The sequence below is a fragment of the Anarrhichthys ocellatus genome, unplaced genomic scaffold (genome assembly GCF_004355925.1).
Source record: "Anarrhichthys ocellatus isolate YVR2014 unplaced genomic scaffold, GSC_Weel_1.0 scaffold12, whole genome shotgun sequence".
NCBI lineage: Eukaryota > Metazoa > Chordata > Actinopteri > Perciformes > Anarhichadidae > Anarrhichthys > Anarrhichthys ocellatus.
This window is the reverse complement of record NW_022280042.1, coordinates 3,307,382-3,328,718: the sequence shown is the minus strand read 5'-3', so window position 1 is coordinate 3,328,718 and position 21,337 is coordinate 3,307,382. Positions and strand designations below refer to the sequence as shown.

Genomic DNA, 21,337 nt, shown 5'->3' with positions numbered 1-21,337 from the left:
CACAATGGGATGTCATACATCGGAGGGGTGGAGTGGGTCGGGAAGGGGGTGTTTTGGGGGCTTGATTGCTCCATGTGGTCTAAGCGTGGGAGTTGGATGCACGTGTCTGCTGCTGTCATTGTCTCAGCACAGCTTTGTCTTCAGTTTTAAACCCGATATGCTGCATTCATTGACTTTTGGTGGGCTTTGTATTTGGTAACCATGAACTTCACGTGCTTGATTATAGGTTTGCAAGGTTCTCAATTGAAATTGTTTCAAATGTAAATAGAATGCAATAGCTTGTTTTGTAAATATCATTACATAACGGTAAAATACTAACAATTTTAAATGACTAAAATACAACTATTTGTCCACATACATTTCCTGCACATTAACTGGATGCAACACATGTTCCCATGTAGTAGTTATTGGGTCATATCTAGTTACCTATTGCAGAGTGTGTTTGAGTATTTTACGACTGCTTCAAACATAGTTCAGCCAACTGAAATCTATCTGTGCTGTGTGTTGAATTGACAGAATGCCATGTTTATGTTTTACCAGTAGCTTGTTAGCTGTACCCTGCATGTACCATCGTTTCTTTATACCGACATATTATCCAATGTTCTCCGTGTACACGAGCCAATAGACAAATTGCTTGCTTGGACTCATGACCGTATTGTGGAAGCCAATGTTCCACATTTGTACCGGATAAATCATGAAGCTAAATATTGCGCCTGTCAGTATAAGAGGCCTTAATTAGTTGGATTTGAAGTGATAAGGATGCAGCTTACGTTTCAGTCAAAAGTAGACAATTATGTCAATTGTTTTTTTGTGCAGTTACTACAAACTGAAGACTCTTCATTGAAGTTCCTCCCTCAAGTCTCTGCAAAGACTTGAAAAAGAACAGCACAACTTCTTATGCTAAGTAGTTGAAATTCCTTCAGGTCTGCATGAATTTCTGCGAGGGTTCAGTGTTAAACACCCTTCCATGCTTCAGTGCAAAGCAATGTGTCTGAAGTGAATCGCAACTGACATGACCAATGAATAATACAAACATATACACTTGGTTATCAATTATAGACAAATTATCGAGGCTGCATGCTGAGCATAAAGGTTCACGTTGAACATGCGTGTTTACCTACACTATATTTGTGATTGCATGCTCACTGTGGACTTATTTTCGGGCCGTAGCGATGTTCCCTTTGGTTTGTTAAAAGGCCGGCACACAAACACACACCGCTCTAAATATTGAAGTGGAACGGGGTATGGAGGGAGGTTTTGGAGACCCAGAGCGAGGGTTTCTGGCTCGTCAGTGAGGAGTGAATGTGTTGGAGAAAGCCAAAGATAGCTAGATACTGAATTAAAAAGCACAAGTCTTTGCGTCATTGAAGGCAATCGTCCAAACTGTGCCCAGTGCTGTGGCTGTTTGATAGCTGCTGCTAATGTTTGCTACCCGGTTCTTTGCCTCTTTATTCCTCACACTGCTTGTTTCATTTTTTCCCCCCAGATTTAACAAAACTATAGATTCAATCGCTTTCTTATTTTGAAAAAGGGACAGTTGATTTGAATATTGTAATACTTCATTACATGTTAAAAATCCCTTTTGAAGTCTTAACTATCTGCAGTTTACTCAGATTATTTCCAGTTTTGACACCTTCTTTGCCATATTTGGAACCCAGCAGCATCTCGAGCTAGGATGCCTTGGCAGCAGCGACTGACAAATGTGTCCAGTCTTTTTCATGCCCAGCCAAACCCCCCCACATTCCAGCTTTACAATCCCATCTCTCTGCTGAGGATTCGAGAGCTTGGCATTCACGTTTCAACTCCTCGGCAGCAGAACTCTGGCTCCTCGCCATCTCCTTGTCTTATAACCAAAGCTCAAGAAAATCAGTTTGAATAGAGAGAAAGGACGGGGAGGGGGTTCTGGAGAGACGTAGGGGGAGTGTTAAATTCACGAAGAGGCATTTTATTTGCAGTGACCCCCTTTCATCCGCCCTCGGGGTATTGGACTGTATGAATGGGCTGGTTTGTCCTTCGGGTGACCAAACATGGCACTTAAATGTTTATCTGCACAATGACAAAACTTGAGGGAGCCAAAGACACTTGGTGATGAGATGGACCGTGAACTAGTCAAGTGCCCTGCTTTGTTCGGTCTCTGCTAAATACACAGCTTTGGCTCCACTGCAGCTCCGGCTGTGTGGGCGATTCTATTTCTCTCAATACGCTGTGTGCTTGTGCCATTGTTAAATGTGCTGGGAACCTTGTACACACAGCACCACCGCCTTTAGAACTCACACAGGATGACAATCCTGAACAGAATAGAATACAATATTTCAGGAGTTTCTCTCTTGATGAGCACTGAAGTTTGTTAAATAAGTTGTACTAGACTGATTAATACAGTGAACCGGAAAGTTGGTCATGCAATAAGATGCTGCCCTGTGTGACTGAATAAGGTAAAGACCGAATGAATGATCGCAAGTGTCTGTAGTATTGTCATTGAAGGAGAGACATTGATTTGACTGTTTGATCATTTTTTCATAGCTGTTGGAGTCAACAAAAGCTGATCTGTGATTATCAACACGAGCATCCAACAGAAGGTAATTGGAACAATGATCACTCAACGAGATAATAGCCGACACCATTGGCCTCATCTAGTTCACAAAGGCAGTGCCTGTGCAGCTCAGTATTCCATTGATTAACGCTGTGGCTTGGTGCGCATACCGCTGAATGCGATAATTGGCACTTTGATTAGCTGAAGCTCAGAGTCTGGCCTATAAGCAGAAGTGGATCGATGCGTCCTGGTGGAGAATTCAAAAACCGAGAGAACGTTGTCAGGAGAGTTGTTTCCAAAGCTGAGAGAGTCGCGTTCAACATTGCAAATGCTCAAACGAGCACGTGTATCCCTGTATCATATTAGATCATGCTCGCCCAATGTGATTCCTGGAATTATATGGGGAGCAGGTTTTTCCAGGTGCAGCGTTATGATTTGTAACCAAAACCTCAAAGCATACCAGTGTGCTATCATTCTTTACAACTGTATATATTGTGGGGCGACAACAAAAAGTCAAGATGTGCTCAAACTTGTTCCACTTAACTGAAGGAAGAAAAAAAAAATCAAATGTGACAAGACAACAAAAGTGAAGACTAGCCAGCAAAGGAATGGAGGCAAAGCAAAGCCGTTTCATGCCACCTTTCACAGCAGCACTGTCACCAATAAATCCCCAACACATCCAAACAATGTGGCGTGTCCAGTGTTTCCACTCAGACAACACAATCGCACTCGGCGTGTACAAATCTATCGTTACCAAGACAAACAATACAGTCGTGACAGCAAAGCGATTTTACCGTCCGAACACAAATCCAATGTGGAGGATTGTAAAACACAAAAGCCAGCCAATTGGATTTGCATGCTGTCTGAACAAAGCAAAGTGGTCTGATCACTCAGTGGTCCAAACATCTGTTAACTGGAGGTTTGATCACTTTTGTTCCGCAATAGTCTTGAAGGAAAACCACAGAAGGAATGTGTCAAGTCAGCAGGATCACAGTCACCACACTGTTTTGGAAAGTTGTACCCAAAGCTCAGTATCTTGGAGGATAATTCCACTATTTAACTTCCATTTGAACTGTGACAGCATCACAAATTATGTTGTGTCGGCCATCGGGATGCAGCGTGCTGCAATAGACAAATCTATTTCCTTACGGATGTATTGATTCTGAATTCTAAGAGTAGATTGAGGCACGAGTTTATCCTTTACGTGAGCTCTAATGTATTTATAGTGACCAATTTTCCCATCTTTATGGTAGGACCTTATGATCTACAACTCGTCGTGTGTTAAAAGGGCGGCGATGCCCCTTCTGAGGAAGGATCAAACAATCGCTCTCTTTTCAGCCCCATTGTTAAGAACGGAATCCTTTGTGCAAACAGACAACGCGTGCCGAGATGAATGCACCCGTGTGCTCCAAGGGAGAGCAACGCAATATCACTAATGACCTTATAGATTGCCTTGTTTGTTAGGGCAGTAACCAAACACACACACGGTCCCACAATGTCTCTTTCCAAGCTTTGGAAAAGTGCTGCGAGTGGTTTATTGATTGAACCTCTAAGGTCAATGTGCGCTCGAGTCTGTGTGTGTGTGTGTGTGTATGTGCACACACACACACACACACACACACACACACACACACACACACACGACTGGCCCTGTGTGTCTCTGGCTGGCAGTATTTATCTGTGCTGATGTTAGAAGACGAGGCGTTCGCTCGGCCTGAGGGGACAGCTCGGGCTTGATAGAGAAACAAGACGTGTAGAGAGGGCAAGCAAACATGTTGGAAGCAAATGCCATTCGCTTTAAGAAGCTTTGTTCCCTGGGAACCACCTCTGGGGGCCAGCACATCTACCTGTCTGTGTAGCTGTCTGTCTCAATACTGCATTGAAAGTGAGATAGATAGTCCGATGTGCCTCTTGAACCTCCTCCGTTTTCTGTTCATTATATCTGCTCTCTGGTGACATCATCCTAAGCTTTGTGCGGGACAGAAATGTAACATATCAAACTTATTTCTGTATTTTATAAAAAGGTGAGACAAACACCTTTATTTACACCTGGATCTCAAAAGCTCTGAACCTGTTAAAGTGGATGATTCAGTTGATTAATAATTCACACCATTAATGATCCAGCTGAGACCATCATTTATTCCATTCATAATTTATGGCTGTCTTATGCTGTATGTCACACTGTATGCAGCCCCCTCCCCACCTTCATACAAAATGCATGTCCTCCGATTCCTCTCACTGACTTTGTACTTCCTGTCACAGTCATCTGCATCCCCGGCGAACATCTCAGATTTGTTTTATGGCCATGGAGGATGTTTACTTACTGCTATACTCATGTTTGTGTATGTGCACTCACCCTGTCACAGGTGCTGACAGGCTCATATATCTGAATATTTTCTCACTGCCAGGTGGACCGGAGTACATCATTGCATCCATTAAACACACATACTGTGCACACAGAGAGCTGCACTACACTGCAGGGATGAGAGCAGGGGAGGTCGAAGAGTCCGACTTTCACTTATAACTTATTCATGCTTCACGCTGTCATTCACCACACCTGGGGAAAAAGTTAATTTCTTTCACCACAGGGCTGCTCATCTAAAACAGCAGTATGTGACTTTAAGATAACTTTCTCGCAAAGTATTTCCTATTACCTCCTTCAGGGCTCCAAATGACAGGGTGGCACTACCCAAACAGTGGAACCGTATTATCACTGTCTTCTTGTGGCACAGTTTCAGGCTCGGCCGATTGAATCATTGGCCCTGGATTGGAGGGAGTAATCCTGAAAGGTCACAAGTGCTGCCGATATGTCATGTAGCTTCCGGTCTGCCCATTAGGGTTATTACATGGCCTTCTAAATTATGACGTTAAAAAGGTGGAGTTGCCAGATTTCCACGGCCTTTTCTCTTTATACATACATGGCCTTTCTCCTGTCCTGACTGGAATAATGTGTGTGGGGCTGTAGTGAATAGTTCAAAGCTTTATTCATAACGTTGACATTTAAATTCTAATGCAACAGAATGCTGCACGTCCTTTTGTTCTGATTAAACACCGTATTTCTGCACAGTTGCAGGACAGCTAGCGGACCGTGAGGAGATGTTCGTTGAATTAAACATCGGATTAGAATTACTGACTTTAATTTGTATGTGAGCTTTTATTTCCAGTGAGGGTAAAGTCCTTGGGATGTTTAATATTAGGACTGTAGTTGTACAGAAAGGCAATGCTCGTTCATTAGCCAATGACGTTTGCTGTCCTTTAAGAGCTGAACTTGTGCTGAACTCCATTTGATATGGAATGAGGCGTTATACAACTTCCAGGGACAAAATGGTGAGGGGATTCACTGCAAAATACCAGCAGAGCATTGTGACGAGATACATTCATGCACTAATTGGAAGGTTTCACATTGGACATAATTAGGATTTTAGCTGGACTATGACTGTACTTTGCAGGAGAATATGATAACATCTTCCTTTCTCCTATGAAATCCACGTATATATTTAAATTAATTTGGCTTTTACCCTGGACTTAGTGGAAGAGAAGTGAAGACTATTTTCTCTGCCTCATCACCCCCTTATTTAACTCAATACAAGGCAGCTATACTGCACTTTACTCAGAGTGAGAATTTGAATAGATGATGTCGCGATGCCTGAAATAGCACATTAGCTCGAAGACAAACTCAGCAGTGTGTGCCAGTGACCGCCTGATGCTACCCACGCTGTGCATGATATTCAGTGACCCATCATATGCACTGGATGTACGACTGTCTCGTGTCTTGATATTGATTAATTGGGATTTGTAATGGTATAAGCAAGTGAAATCATTGCCACTTTACACATTTTTTAAATTGGCTTTAATAAGAATCTGTATTATTTTTTTGAGTCATTAACATCCTTAATGGTCTCATTATGACGCTTCAGTGCGAGTCGCAATCTGGTCACAAAGTTTTAATCTTTGTCGGCCTTGATACGGAGCCATGATAAAGTGCAGACTGGTCTGTAGAATACACTGATTAGTAGGGCTGGGTATCATCTAAAATATACTGCTGATACTATTCTGTAGTATTGGCCCCCATGCCAAAACGATTCTTCTATAATACCATTTGTTACTTTGAGCCGAGACAGTTCAAAGGAGAGATATGTGACCACCATCCAAAACACTTCAGCCAAAACCATTAAATAATTATGATAATTTCATCTCTAGCTCTCCCGGTATTGTAGCCTAATGCAGACATTCATTTTCTGGTTGATTTTTCATGATTTGCAGTCTATTTTCTTTGGGACTGCATAATGTTGTCATGGTGCGCCAGCTGGTGTTAGTTTGGGTTGAGGGCGAGCAGCAAGGACACGACAGTTTGAGGACACATTGGGCCCGCTGACAGCTAATGATGATGCTGCCCGACACTCGTACATATGCGGCTGTTATTTGTGTGTGTGTGTGTGTGTGTGTGTGTGTGAGCCCATCTGTGTGTATCCGTTTGTGTTTATCAGTGTGTGGGTCCATTTTTGTGTGCGCTTTGGGGCATTTAAGTGTTTGACTGGGCCTATTTGCATTCGCCTTGGTGATGCTGCAGTGGATTTCTTCGGGGTGACAGAGTGACCTTGAGCCATTGCTTCTGGTGAATGTGTCAGATTCAGGAAATGGATATAGATGTTTGCGTGTGTGTGCATGCATAATGTACAAAAATCACCACTGGATGCTCTCAACTATATCTGGAATCTGACGAGTGCTCCTTTATTCTCTCTTTATCATCCCGGATGATGTTTCTATCGCGTCCACTTTGTTGTCAGGGTCGGAAGGAGCCAGCAGGCTAAAGATGTTCACAACTAACTGCTGATTCAGAGTTTGCCATTTCTCCCTCTGAGCTCGGTTGCCTCATGTTGCTTGTTACTCACAAACGGCATCGAATCAAAAATATCTCCGTTGATTCCCTGACTCACAATGACATTTGAAGTAACGCGTGTCCTGTCCTTAGAGAATCTCATGTCTCTTCTCACTTGAGGCACTGGAGGGAATGTTTGTCAGGTCTGTCGATTCACCTAATAAACATGTGAATGTCGGTCATGAGTGGTCTCTCAGTGGGCATATTTAAAGGGCCAGTCAACATAACCGCAAGAAAAAAATAGTCAAACAATATCTATCCCAGAGGAAATAGTGCAGCTACATTTAATGTTCATCACCTAGACTTCTTCATCTCCTGCCCTCCCCATCCTTCCATATCTCTCAATCTGTCGGTCTCACTGCCCCTCCTCCTCTCCAAAGAAATCTGTTGTCGGGGGGCTGTCTTTGTATTAGTTTATCTCTGATTAAATCAGTATATTCTCTGAGATCACTTGACAGAGACAGAAAGCTCACGGACAACAAAATCTCCTCAACAAAACCCCAAATTCGTACTAATCTCAAACTGCGCTGCCGTGTCTCTGCTCGGCTGGTACCAGCTGTGCATCTTCCCCCTCGCTGATTGAAGCCAGCGCCTTACTGCCCGCATGTGAACCCACTTAGAAGGCCAGAGGTCAGTTTGAGGGGAAATGTGTTGAGCCTTAGCCCTGACTACCAAAATTCTTTAAAAAAGGTCACCAATACGTCTTTTAGGGAGCAGGGGCGAAGCAAGAAACAACCACACTCAGAAGCAAATGTATGTTCAGAATATCTCCACAGCTGAGTCATGCAATTTGAATGCATATCTAATGTACAGTCCAAGATAGTGATCAGTGACTGGGGAGGTTTTATGACATGGTATATCTAAGTCATAAAGATGCCTCTGGATGATAATATACTGATGGAGCTCACGGACGTGTGCAACATATGTGGCCGTTCAGATCAAAAAGGATGCTGACTATGGGTCCTTTTGCATTTATTTTGACCTGGCTAAGAGCCTTTTAAAAGATCAGAGTGTTGTTGGTCACGTGTCCATCTGCACATGTGTGATGCAAATCCCACAAATCCCAGACTACCCACAGCGTCGGTGCCCTCTGCAAAGGTCTCGGTCGTAACCCTGTCGTGCTTTATCCCTTTAATGGTCTCACCCCGAGAGAGGAGATGGACCCCGCCGCATTCCGCTCATTCCTGGTTGTTAAAAATAAGACCTCTCTAATGTCGGTGGAGGCCAGCTCTCCAAAATTCAGAGACTTGTCATTGGAAGGTTGGGAATTAAAGGCAAGAGAGGAGCTTTCGTCTCTATATTTCACAAAAAAATGGGAGGGGCTGACGTGAAGCAAAACTTTTAACTTTTAACATGTTTAAAGATGGGCTTTTCACAGCGGAGCTTTTATGTCTCAGACTCTTTCATCTTCTTTTTGCGTGATTAGATACACAAGAACCTCACAGGATAGTGTAAGAGCAAAATAAAACCACAGCCTTGAAGACTACCAAGAATGAACAAAAATGTATGTGTACACAGTGACAGCATTCCAAGAAACCGTTCTGAATGTACAAAATAACATCTTCCTGTTACTGGGTTATATGGAATATACAATTCTGTATATTCCATTAAATTGCTTTTTCTCTTATTTTGTCCACCGTCTCTATAGCGTCCTTGCATGGAATGTGAATCATCATGTCTTCTTTGGCGTTTGTGCACAAAAATCTTTAAAATTAAATTGGCCATTGTGCCTGGCAAATTAGGATTCTGAACTCAACACCCTCCATCTCTACTTGCACAATGTCATTTAGAGCACAATCAAAATATCACCAGGGGCAAGACGGGAACATATAGTTCAAGGTGAAAAACTCGACTTTGCGGTATTGAGGTAGAGGATGCGTGACAAAAGTTCAGTTGCTGCGTCTGCTGCTTTCAGACTTGAATGAGTGAAGAGGCATTGTGTCTGTGTGCTTTAATTCCGAAGAGTGCTGTTGGATAACCTCCAGAGGGGAAATAACTGAAACCGTATAATGGAGGGCTGAGCAGTATCTCTGTTGTGCCATCAATGGAACGCCTGTTCCCTCCACATCTATCTCCCAAGGTACAACTTTGATTACAAAACTCAAATTACTTTTTAAAAAGGTGGGCGTAATGCTCCATGCACTGCAACTTAGATGGCGTTTTGTCCGTTTGCGTGCTTTCTACTTGATGTATTGGCAAAATCAGTGGCACTATACTTTATGCAAGCAGGAAAGAGACTGACCTCTGGAAGGTTTGTGGTTAAATTGTATGAATCTGTCTCAGTGCTGATCTCTTTGTCTGAAAATTGCAAGTGCCACTTTGCTTGAAAGTATGACCTTCAGACGTACATACTGTAGCACTGAGACATACTTTACAACTTCACAACTCGACTAATTAATTCTGAGTCCTATGAATTCAAAAAGAGAAAAAAATATATTTTTGCATTGAGGTCAAAGCACTGTGTGTGTGTCTGTGTGTGTGTGTGTGTTGAGGGAACACTTCATACCTTATGGGACTAGTAGAGTGTTCAGAATGCTAGCGATCTTGCCGGGAACTGACCCTAGATGGAAACTCTTCGCTTGTTCTTTTCCAGAAGAACATTCTTTGGCAGCAGCCTCACCTCAACTGATCCCACTCCAACCGCCAGAAACACAGCCACAACTCCCACCAGAGAGCGCACATCCAAACACTGTACATGGACATATTGTCGGCTCACACACCCGTCAAGCACCATGAAAAAGTTGTAACGAAACGTGCCATAAACACCCGACATTCGTCATGCATGTTATATATGATCATTGATTTTTTTAATTCACTAAACCTCCATCTGAGATCTTAGATGATAGTTTAAACTGACCTTACAGGCATTCAGCAACACGTCGTCTTATTGAGAAGTCTAACAGTGCTTGGGGCATTTCAGAGGTGCATTCACACTTTCTGGAACGTATCAGACCCAAACAAACAGTTTCATTTGAAGCATACAAGTGCGTTTTAGTCCGAAAGGCCATTTCTGGCTCGAGGATCCTGCAGTCCAGGATACAAGTTGGAATTAAATCCAAAGCCGTTTGCAAAGCAAGAACCACATATTACACTTTTAACAATAGGACTCACTCCCCTAGGGCAAAATGTTAGGGATTATTTGGGCTCTAGCAACCAATGAGCAGCCAGATTACAAAGCTTTCACATCACTTGGACTGTAAAATTCTCAATAATGTTAGGGCTGATTCTGTTTTTCTGGCTTCATGCCGATTTCCGTGATGCGCAATTGGCAAGACTAAGAGCACCATTCACAGTGAGTCAGACATGACTGGGAGGTATGGTTTACAACCAGACAGCTGATGCCTGCTGAAGATTTCTGATCAGAGACTGCAGTTTTTGGCAGTGCAGAGTGCTTTGTGTGGGAGGGTAAATGACCGACTACAGATTAATTTAAGCTGCTTTCCTTGCGGGACTCATAAAAAACGGGGGTTGTTTTTATGAGTGGCGGCCAAAACAGCTGAAGTTTCAAGGGAGGGGGAAGAGACAGCAGACAGACATTAAAAATGGAGGTAGAATCGCTACCGAGGATGTGTCGTGGATGCAATAGTGGAAAAATACAGGAAATTCACAAAATATAGACCTCAAATGCAGAGAAGCGTTCACTTGAGAGAGGCTTATTATAGAGATGTTTTTCATTGCTCTCGATCTAAATTGCTGTTGATGTAAACTCAACTCTTCCTCCAGTTTTACCCGTTTTGATACCCGCAGGGTAATTCATATTTCCACAGAACTAGATCTATTAGTACGATTAGACTTTGAACAGAAATGCTGCTTTCAATTAATTGCATTAATTAGTTCTACATAGCTGTGTTTTTCTTTTTGTCCGATTGGTGTGTTGCTGCATTCATGTCATATATTTGAGCTTTCAACATGGGAGTTGTAATTACAACTTGGATGTCGGCGTGAGCGCTTTTAACAAGTCAGAAAAGCCTCACTGTCTTTGTAGGCATTTCATGTGCAATACATCTGCAATAGAAACAAATAAAACAAACAACAAAGTAGAAATTAGAGTGATGACTGATGTGGCCGTTTTTGTTGTCGTATTATTTTAAATTAACCCCGTAAGCCATTATCAGTGCAGGTAATCTCAACGGTTTCTTTTTCTACCCATCTTTCATCACATAAGCCCTCTGTTCACCAGCCTTCTGCTCAACTAAATTGTCCCATTCGGGGCCCTGACAATGGATGTCATGGTTCCAGTGTGGGTAATGAACACTGAGCGGAGACGCTACAAACTCAAAACAGCTTGGAAGTGCGATGCTCTGCAACAGCAGGGGAAAAGTTCAACAAAAGGAGATTGCATCAAAGGAGGAAACAGGACATGCTTGAATATGTCAGACAGACAGTCTTCATTTAAAGTGAATGGCAGATGGAGCACATATTTGCAGGATGTAGGTGTAATGTGATGCGACTGGAGGGACATTATTTTCATTGTGGGCACAACACACAACTCGGCTATTAATTGAACAGCGGTAAAACGGATTGAAGACACAGTAACGTCTTCTTACTGAATAGCCATGCATACAGAATATCTGCATGACGCATCTGATGGCAAACTCGCACATGCACACAGCCGGCCCAGACTCCACCCCCAGTGGAACAGTGATTGGCCTACTTAGAGGCAGGGCAGCCCACTGGCAGATTTGAATACAGGGGAAACAGAGAGGGAGGAGAGGAGGAGGGGAGATGGAGAGGGGGGGGCGGAGCACTAGTTTGTCCCTGCTCTCTCTCTCTCTCTCTGCCGGGTCAGGATGGAAAGGCTTACACAGGCAGGGGGGGGAACATGTCATGAGAGGTGATGACACAGCCACGGAGACATATCCACATCCTCACTGACTCCCAAGTTCGCTGCTCGCCGCTGCTGCCGTTACCGCGTCCAACAGAGGACAGAGAGAGCCAGAGATAGCCTCCGTTCCCTGCCCACCCCTCTCTCTCTTCCTCTCTTTTTTCACTTTGTGTGTGGATGATGGGATTTTAATCATGTGGAAGGTAAGAGGAGGTGGAAGGAGGAGGAGTGAGGGGCTTGTTTTGTTGTCTTATGCACTCTTTAAAAAGGGGGGCCTGTCCCTGTGGGAGTTTGTGTTCCTCTTAGTTTACTTAAGTGTGAGTCCCTGGGGGATTCCCGTATGCTTTCACCCTCCGTCTCGGCTCAGATTGTGTTTTCAGTGGAAATGAGGAATTGAAGCGTTGAGTGCCAGCATTACTGGAATGATAATGACAGAGCAGTGGCTTCGGGACTCAGCCAATGAGTTCTGTGGAGCCATCTGTATCACTGTCGAGGAGAAACTTCTGTAGAAACACTTGCTGAATTTACCTTTAGACCAAGAAGTTTATTTGTCCCATGTGGTCTTGGAGTTCTAAAAAGAACTTAAGCTTTACAAAAACTTTAATTTTGTCTTTTTTTTGCCAACCAAAAATGTGCCGACATCAACTTTAAATGCGGAATTGGATGTTGAATCTGAAGGTTTCACAAGTATTGACTGTGACACTTCTGAACATTTAATTCTGTGTATGTGCGTGTGTGTGTGGGGGGTTTGTGTGACCCAAATCCAAAGAGCCACTGTGTTGTGGTGGTTGCTTGAAGCACATGATACATAAGGACAGGAGACAGCGCCTTGAGGGATGCTTAAAATATGTGTTCTAGAGTGCCGTGTGTATACGAGTGGCTTTAAAAAGGTCCCGAATGGTCTTTTTAGCACTTTAAGGGAGCAAGTCTGACAGAGTTAATTTAATGGCTAACATATTTAGCTAGATGGCACTTTTTCCCCCTAAATGTTCCTGTGTGTATGTGAATGTAACACACCTTTATAATTATTCTTCATGTATAACTCAGTCATCGTGTGCTTTAATGAGCCTCCTGGAGGTGCTCGACCCCGCAGCATCTCCTGTGTGCTGAGGCGTGTTTAGTACAGTACGTACAGTATCTGTGTGTGTGTGTGTGTGTGTGTGTATACACGTCTCGTGGGCGCCGAAGCGCGTGTGAGACAGCTGGCTGCCACGGGCTCAGGGCTACTACTGATCCTTCTTACCTGCTGCGGGTCACAGGGATCAAAGGAAATCCAGGTTCAGGGTTTGACCTGCGAGACAATGTACTGTACTGTCAGTGCAGCTTATGTTGATGGTTAAAGGAATGCTGCCTGCGACTTTGACCGAAGCAAAACAAAAGCATTAAATAGAAGCATGTGCGACTTTTGAGGCAGCTTCCTTTGATGTTAGTCTGAATAGTGCACCCTTTTAGTCCTATTTGACCTACAGTAACTGTGGAGATCATATACGTAGGGTATAGTGCTTTAATTTATCTGTAAGAACTTTAACTTTCAGTTCATAGAAGTTTGCCACATTTGCTTTGCCAAATAGAAACTACAAGCACAAAAGGTTTTGTCTGTTTGGTTTGTAGTTGTCACGATGCCGACCGAAATAGCATTGTTGCCTTTCCTGTTTCTCCCCCCCGACACGTTTCAGTGGCATTGTCAGCCAGGGTGGGCTTAAGAAAAGCATCTCAGTTCTCAGGTTTTTTCCAGACCTGATGATTGACTGTGGGAACCATGTAGACAAATATAGACGAGGCTGTATTGTCATTTCTTTTCCTGAGTGGGGCCCATCGGTGGCTTTGTTTAGACTTGGCAGGAGAGAAAGCTGCACTCTTGTTGTTGCTTTAAGACACAAGGAGAAAAGTTAATTGCTGGTTGCTGATAGCATGAGCCACCTACGTTGGCCCCTAAACAGCCCGTTATCTCACCAGTGTGGAGCTTCCGTGACACGATGTGGAGGTATAACTCATGAGATAATGAGTTGATTTAGTCTTCAAAGCGTCAGCAGCCTCCGACTTGAGGGGCAGACTGCTAATTGCTATCTAAACATCCTTCAGAAAAAGACAGACTGGAACACTTTTTTTCACTCATCCTCCCCCCTATTTCCACTCCAGTTCAGTTCGTTTTAGTCACCCCAGTGCATTCTTTAATCACCAACCGAATAAAATGAAGTGCAGCGTTGCCATGGAAACTTGTGGCAATGAGCGCGACCGGTTCAGTGGGACTTGGCAGCTTGTGCAGTCCCGTGTAGAGGACAAGTGGCTCCTCAAACTTTGTCAGGAGCCTCTACACTGGGCTGCTTTACACATTCCGAGGGCGGTATTGCCCAAAAGTTAACATTTGAACTATACATATTTTATCATTTCATCCATTTTGCACTGCATGCAAATTTTGGAGATGAAGGCAGCAAAGCAGCAGAACTAAATGCATGCTCCAACACCGATTGCTGGTAGGATTTGCAATTCAAGTAATAATTTTGTATCTTTGTTTGATTGCGTGAATGCTACGAGATTATACATCATATTTCAAACTATTCCACAGTAATCTTGCAATCCCAGAACTTTCTTGCAATCAAAGCAAAGCTCACTTCCTCTTAAATCTTCGATGAATCCACAACTGTTTGCAGTTTAATCCATTAGGAGCAAAAATTATCTCAGATTCTTTGAGCACGCCGCCTGATAAACAACCTTTCACAGGTGTCAGACGCAACTCGGTTTTAGTTATTTTCCTCTCCTGATTGTGAGTTTGAAGATATGCCGCGGCCGCTTGGTATGGATGGATGGTTTTGGTTAATGTGCTGCAGGCCGGCAGATGTTAAAGAGTCAGATCACTTCGCTTTGGAATATCTGCCACTCGAGGGGCCTCTCGATTTCTATGTCATCTTGGTTTTTCTTTTTGACATTCCTTCCCTTCGGTTTCAATGTAAACACAGATCATGTCATCGCACTTTGCTCTGAAAAGTCATGGTTCACGCTCAAAAAATGCACGGCTCAAAAGCCTGTGTAATTGTAAGCATATTCCACAGCTGTCCACATGTTGGATGGTGTGACATACAAGGTGCTCTGTGGAGCAGGGTCGTTTTAGGCATGCGCAGGTTAAACAGGAGTCACATGTGCAAAGAAACAGGTTTTTTTAGGGGAGGAAATTGAACTCTAAGCTAATTCCTTGATCACACCATAAACAAATTCCATTCCTCCCATAGTGATCGGTTCATACATGCATAAACTACCTCATCTGCCAGCTCTCTGGGGCCGCTTTAATGCTGAAAACATTTCATCATCCAATCAAAGTTGCGAAGATAATTTCACACTTTGGGGAATAACCATTATTTAATCACTTTCATATCCGCCAGGGGATCCTAAGCACATATTTTGAAGGCAACATTAATGCATTGTAGAATAATTGTGATCATGGAGTACATTTGAAGCGTCTTAAAAAGGAAATATAGCACACGTGTGCTCATCAGTTAATACTCCATCATCCCGGGCAGCACACACGACCAACGTAATATTAAAAGAAGACTCATACTAGAGTGGCTTCTTGCTCTAAAGAAGTAACCTTGAAGTGCATTATGTTGGGCTTTCAGTATCAGACACAATAACTGGCACTTTAAACTGTTGCAGTGCATTGAATCCCACCAACGTGCTGCTTTATTCAAGCTACAAAAAGCACTCTAATATCCCCATCACTGTGTGTGTTCGTAACGTGAGTGCGAAGATCATTCACCCTGATCAAATATGTCCAGGAGAGCAGCACCAGGCTTGTTGTTGTCCCCTGTAATCTCTGGTCCCCAAACATCACATGTCATTTCATATGCGGCACTGTACCCAATCTGGGTCACACAAGCAAGAATCCAGACGGACCTCGCCGCACACRCACACACACACACACACACACACACACACACACACACACACACACACACGATCACAAATGTCACCCGTAATCATAATCACTAATAGCGTCTGCATCCCGGACTATGCAACCAGCCAATCCTGTTAGGTGTAACTGACCGCTTCGGAACATGAAAGGACGTGATTGGTCACAGCCAGTGTGGTAGGAAGCGGATTAGGGATCAACATTGCAGGGTGTCTGGAACCAGACAAAGATGTAATGTGTGTGTGTGGCAACAGTTTGTGTTGGTAACGTGCTAACAATCCAGATAATGTGCTTTACAGGAGAGAAAGTAGAGAAGGAGGGATGTGAAGAGGTGAGAGAGATTCTGAAATCTAATTCTCCTTTGAGTTTGACATCTGAAAAGCTCTAAGCTTTTCTTTTTAATCACTAGTGGAGTCTGGACTTCTTTAGTGTTAGCTCTGGGCGTGTTCACATCACCAAAGTATACGATCTCTTCCTCTGTCCTAATTGGACTTTTCAGCACCTACACCTGCACGCCTAAGTCTACTGTGGACAACATAAAATGAATTCCTTCCAGCGCTGCAAGATTTATTGCATACTTCGGTGCCTAAGACAAATACTTTGCAGAATAATATTTTGACTTTGCTCCACATGGCAGTGGGAGCATATCAGCAGTCTTTCTGCATGGCTGCATCCACACCGCGTATATGGACAAGCAATATACTATATCAAATATAATATATTATCAATTTGCGGAGGAAATTTGCTTCGACCTTGGCACGGAGAGCATGACCGTGAGGTCGGGGGTTAATCTCTTGGTTCGCGCTATCCGCTGCTGTTATGAAAGCAGATTGTTTTTTTCCCCTCGATCTCAAATCCCATAAGCGGTTGGTGGGGGGGGTCTTTAAATACTTCGACAGATTGGAGTTAAACAAGGTGTCGAAATGTTTAGATTATGTTAAATATGGAGAAGGGGAAGTTTTTAAAAGAGGAAGAACAAAAAAAAAACAAGGTGAAGGTTGTGTTTTATAATTCAAAAGATCTGTCAATTTATGCAGTTTTCCCACAAAAATGTGAATAATTGAGCGCTGCTTCTGTCCGTGCGTGTCCCTACTGTGAAAGTAAGAGATGTTTGTGGGCAGTTGCTCAAGATGATGGCATAATTGCAATTAGCTGGAGTGGCGAAATGTCCAAGCGACATTTTTTTAAGTCATGGCCACCTTCGGTTTTAGGTCGATTGTGAATATATTTCATTCAGAGTTTTGTTTTGGTCTGACAATGTGGCATCATGTTTACACTCAGCTTCACATGGTTTGCCCTCTTTTGCTTGGTTCCAACATTTCGCTGTGTGTGTTTGCTATTTTCTGCCTCCTGCAAGTTAAGGGAGAATTGGAACAAGCATACAGTGACACACGCACACACACACAGTGTATGATGACTGTATGAGGCAGGTCAATGGCGATGACCTACTTCTTGGTTGTGCTCCGTGGACTGCCACAGCCGCTCACGTCAACACACCAAACGGACCCCCTCTGCCCACCCAAATGTTGTTGGTTTATTTGGGGGGGGGGGGGGGGGGGGTGAGTTAAATAGCTTATGGCTGCTTACTATAATTATTTTTTTTGAGCAATTTCGTGTCATTTACTGGGAGTTATCTGGAAATAGAATCACTCCCCACTGCCATGGTTGAGTCTAACTTTTTCAGCTCGACTTGTCAAGCGATGGTGTAGCTGAAATATTCATTTAGCTGAAAAGCTCAAAGAAAAACAGAATCCTGCTTCAGGGAGAGTTTAAAGCGGACATAATATAAAAGGCAGAATCTTTTATTGTTAAAACGCTGGGAGAAGAAGAAACCGTGGGGAGACGTGCAATTATGAACAGTTATTACCAGCACATCATGAGCGGCTCCATGTACTGTATCATGGAGAGCCGCAGGAACCGCTCACACTCCTTTCCCATTTCAAAAACACAGTCTCTGTTTTGGTCTGCATCGTGCTCTTGTCGAATGAGTTTAGAAAATAGATAGGAGAGCTCCTATGAAAATTTTAACAGTTTAAACTGTGAGTGGAAGGGGAACGCCGCAGCCTCCTTTGACCCACATGTCAATGAAAGATTTAGAGGTAGAGCGCAGGCTGATGGGGGAGTCCACCCAAATATAAACAGGAAGAGAGATGAAAAGCTGAAAGGAGGGTTCATTTCTCAAGCGCTTCATTAGCTGTTCTCGTGTTTATTTGCTCTCCAAGGAGCCAGTGGACACCTGTCAAAATATCAAAAGTGAGAAAAACGAATGTTCCGTTGCAAAAGGTTATTCGCTGACATTTATGGATCAGAGCAGAGGGCTTTGTTTTAAAATATAACCATGCATCCGAGAGGAGCATCAGGGCAATGACATTTGTACCTCTCGAAATAGAAATGTAGCATTTTGGACTTCAGGTTACACGGCCGTGTAACGGGAGAGAGGCAGAGACATGAAAACTGCCAGGAATAGAAGATGATACAGGAATCCAACTCTTTCTGAGAGGAGGAGAAGCTCTCCACAGATCCTCTAACGCACAGCTAAGCATTTCATATCGGTCAGATGTTATTGTGCCATCTGTATCGGGGAAGGAAGGAAACAGGGATAACAGCTCATGGTCAGAGGTTCACAGAGCAGTAGCAGAGTTTTACTGACAAGTTAAAGTCCTGTTCAAAGTGGATGACAGGCTTAAAAAGCAATGCTTCTGGTGGTTTAAGGAATGACACTGTACTTGTATAGTTTCCAATTGGACTAGACTCCTTGTGTATTTGACTTTTTTTTTAGATTTCCTTGCAGGCTTACAGGTTACACTTTGTGCTGGTACAAAGTCAACTCGATCAAAACAGGCTATAGTTTGTCTCCAGCGGACTCTTTTTGAAGTGTGTAAAAGGCATCTTATATGCACTTGATACATGATATGGTGCTAAAAGACTGAAGCTAAAGCTGCACTATTACGTTGTGGAAAGAAAAAAGTGCTGACTAAGAGAAAGACAGAAGGAACTAAATATATGTACATTCTCTTACATCATTTTAACCACTTTAATGAAGACATATGCCATACTGAAGTATATAAATAGTATGTATAGTACATGAAGTCTGTTTTTCGGTTGGGTAAGAAACATGTATCGATAGGGAAAAGAGAAGGAATAAGACAGTGGAGGACTCTTCCACTGCTCACTCAGCTTTGTATAGCCCGCCCCCCACTGAAGAGTATCGGTACTGACGTTTTTAGTGGTGTTGGCACACGAGGACGAGCCTTTCACACACAGCGACAGCTTTGACAGCCAGTGGCATATTTTTCCCCACAAATAAACAACTTCGCCTGGATTTTCCTCCTCCAGCCTGAATGCCGTTCTCACATTCCTGTTCCACCTTTTTCCTCCCAGACTTTAGATTTCAATGCTCCTCTTCCCTCCTGTGCCTCTGGAACTCTCACCCTCCCTTTTGTGCTGTTACCCCAACGCACGGTTCAACAGTGTCACCTACGGTGTGCTGAGAGGCATCTCACCCCGTCTCACACACCAGTTTGGATTTGTGCGCCTATGTATGTCAAATTTGGGTTTGTGTGTGTTTGTCTTTGTCAGAATGAGGTGGGTTTATTCTCTTTATCCTTTAGTGCCTCCAGGTTTCCCCTGCTGTCACCAGTAGCCTGTCAGAGCTCCATCAATGTCAAACTTTGTCAGGAACTTTTTTTTCCTTTTTTCTGCATTCTCTCTGCTTTTGTAAAACGCTGTCTGCTGTTTATGTTACCTGGCTGACATCTGTGCACAAGGATGGACTGCAGAATTCTCAAATCTTCTTCATTAATACAGCACTGATCACCCTTGACAATGCTCAATGTACAGTACACACCATGCATTACTGCATGACATTTATCTGCAGAGAATATATGCATTTGGGTTTTAAAAAGAAGATTTTGTAACGAGTTAGCTATGTAGGATTATGGCCATATTAAACATGTAATTCAATCCAGGTGTTCCAACATTAAGCTTATTGCTTAATTTCAACAGTCCTTAGATTCACCGACAGGGTGCATAATGAACCACTGCTTTTTCTTTTATTAGCAGGCCTCCAACATGTTTTTGGGCATGATGCTGCATGAAACTTAAAGCTGCATTAATAGATTGTTGGCCACTTGGGGCAGTAAAAACAACATTGACACCACCCATGGCACACAACCAGCAGACGCGAAGCACAAATGTAAGTCCAAGACACACTCTCCTTTTGCTTGAACCATCCTGGTGGGTGGTGCAGCATTTATGGAAATTAGTCTCCAGGTCGACCCGACTGGCCAGCAGCACACTGACTCAAGCTTGTTCGGTAGCTAAACAGCTAGCAGTATGCTACAGACTAAAACTAGTGACCTAGTGTGGTAAGAACCAATGAAGCGGGCCAACACCAGCAACAGACACTAATGGTATAAACTATGCCAAACCTCGACTGTTCTTAGACCACAGTCAGACACTGACATATTGATTTTAGTGGCCTTAAAACACAATTTCATTATTGAAAAATGTGTTTAGAGATTTCAAATGGCCCTTATCGCAACACGGAAATGATTAAATTGTGCTTAACTTTGACTGTTGTGCAAGTGTTTTCTTACCTACTTTAAGTGTAAACTTCAGTTTGAAATCGTAGACATTAGGAACATCCCAAGGTGTCACAGGGAAGATTTCAGCGTCTATATCCTAACAGGCAAATTGACCAAAACGGCCAAGAAAATCATGAAATACTGAATTCCCTTTACAACTCAGCACAGCTCTCCAAGTTTTACTGGACCACCAACAAGCTTCAGTCGTCACTGACAAAATATCTGGAAATAAATGCATGAGAGAGGCTCTTTGGTGCTTCAGAGAAACTGCTGTGTGTTTGTAGGAATTTGAGTGTGTATCGATGTGTATGGACAAGAGTGCGTCTCCGAGGATTTGTTGTGTTTACAGTCCCTCCAAACACACCATTTCATTTCAAGTGTGCGATTGCTGAATCACTTCCATCTCTCCCACTCCATTTCTGTCCTCTTCTCCCTCCATATTCGTTTCATTTTAAAATGTGGCCTTTCCTTTCTTATTTGGAAATAAGAGATCAAAGTTGCTCGGCTCGCATCAGCTTATTTTCTTTATAATCATAAATGTAAAAATTCTCTTTTCTCCTTCCATCCATTATGTGATCCGGCAGCTCATCTGCACTGCAAATGACTGATATCT

The 21,337-nt window shown here is 43.2% G+C and overlaps 1 protein-coding gene across 2 annotated transcripts in view; it reads left to right on the top strand.

The window, feature by feature from the left end:
- LOC116386019 (E3 ubiquitin-protein ligase Midline-1-like) overlaps positions 1–21,337 on the top strand; it is a 46,437-nt gene that overhangs the window by 357 nt on the left and 24,743 nt on the right. The window contains exon 1 of one of the 2 annotated variants that reach the window (XM_031851956.1): positions 12,172–12,437. The exons of the other annotated variant lie outside the window; for it this stretch is intronic. The gene's annotated coding sequence lies outside the window, so the exon portion shown is untranslated. Of the gene's footprint in view, positions 1–12,171; positions 12,438–21,337 lie in introns of those variants that run through there. 2 annotated transcript variants of the gene reach the window in all.